Source organism: Chrysochloris asiatica, unplaced genomic scaffold (genome assembly GCF_000296735.1).
Source record: "Chrysochloris asiatica unplaced genomic scaffold, ChrAsi1.0 scaffold00528, whole genome shotgun sequence".
Lineage (NCBI taxonomy): Eukaryota > Metazoa > Chordata > Mammalia > Afrosoricida > Chrysochloridae > Chrysochloris > Chrysochloris asiatica.
In genome coordinates this window covers 353290-355032 of record NW_006409046.1, presented here as the reverse complement: position 1 = coordinate 355032, position 1743 = coordinate 353290, and positions in this window count along the sequence as shown.

Here is a 1743-nt window from a genome sequence, read left to right as displayed (position 1 = left end):
CAACATGTCAATATACTGAGAGCTAGCTACATGGCAGAGTATTCCAACAGGACCATATACAGAGTACTACCTACATGGCAGATGGGTCCAACATTTCCATATTTGGGGAGTTAGCTACATGGCAGATGAATCCAACATGTGTGTATATAGATAACTAGCTACAAGGCAGATGAGTCCAACAGGTCCATATATTGAGAGTTAGTTACACAGCAGATGAGTCCAACATGTGTATACTTAAAGGACTAGCTATAAGGCATATGAGCCCAACAATTTCATACAGAGTGAGCTGGTTACATGGCTGATGAGCCAAACATGTCCATATACAGAGAGCTAGGTACATGGCAGGCAAGTTCAATATGCTCATATACAGAGAGGCACCTAAAGAGAAGATCAGTCCAACATATACATGTACACAGGGGCACCTACATGGCAGACGAGTCCTAAATTTCGATATACAGAGAGGCAGCTACATGACAGTGTTGTGCATCATTTCCATATACAGAGTTCTAGCTACATGGCAGATGAGTCCAACTTGTCCAAATCCTGAGATGAGCTACATGTCAGAGTATTCCAACATGTCACTATAAAGAGTACTAGCTATATGGCAGATGAGTCCAACATGTCCTTATACTGAGAGTTAGCTACATGGAAGATGAGTCCAACATGTATATATATAGAGAGAGGATTAGCTACAAGACAGATGTGTTCAAAATTTTCATGCAGAGAGAGTCGTCTACATGGCTGATAAGTCCAAAATGTCCATATACAGAGAGCTAGCTACATGACAGAGTAGTGCAACATTTCCATATACAGAGTTCTAGCTACATGGCAGATGAGTCCAATGTGTCCTTATACTGAGAGGTAGCCACATGGCTGAGTAGACCAACATGTCCATATACAAAAAGCTAGCTACATGGCAGACAAGTCAAATATATTCATATACAAAGAGGTAGCTACAGGGCAGATTAGTCCAACATATCCATGCATAGAGAGCTAATTACATGGCAAACAATTCCAAAATGTCGATGTACAGAGAGCTTGCTACATGGCAGAATAGACCAACATGCCCATTTACAGAGAGCTAGCCACATGGGAGATGAGTCCAATGTGTCCATATACTGAGAGCTAGCCACATGGGAGATTAGTCCAATGTGTCCATATAGTGAGAGCTAGCCACATGGCAGAGCAGACCAACATGTCCATATACAGAGAGCCAGCTACATGCGAGAATAGTGTAACATTTCCATATACAGAGTTCTAGCTACAGGGCAGATGAGTCCAACCTGTCCATATTCTGAGAGCTACCTACATGGCCTTGTATACCAACACGTCCATATACAGTGTACTAGCTACATGGCAGATGAGTTGAACATATTCATATAATGAGAGTTAGCTGCATGGCAGATGAGTCCAACATGTGAATATATAGAGGAAAAGCTACAAGTCAGATGAGTCCAACATGCTCTTACAGAGTGAGCTGACTACATGGCCGATGAGTCCAACATTTCCATATACAAAGTGCTAGCTACATGGCAGTGATCAGTCCAACATATCCATGCACAGAGAGCTAACTACATGGCTGAGGATTCCAAATTGTCCCTATGCAGAGAGGTAGCTACATGGCAGTATATTGCAACATTTCCATATACAGAGTTCAAGCTCCATGGAAGATTAGTCCAACATGTGTATATATCGAGGGCTAGCTACAAGGCAGATGAATCCAACATGTTCATACAGAGAGAG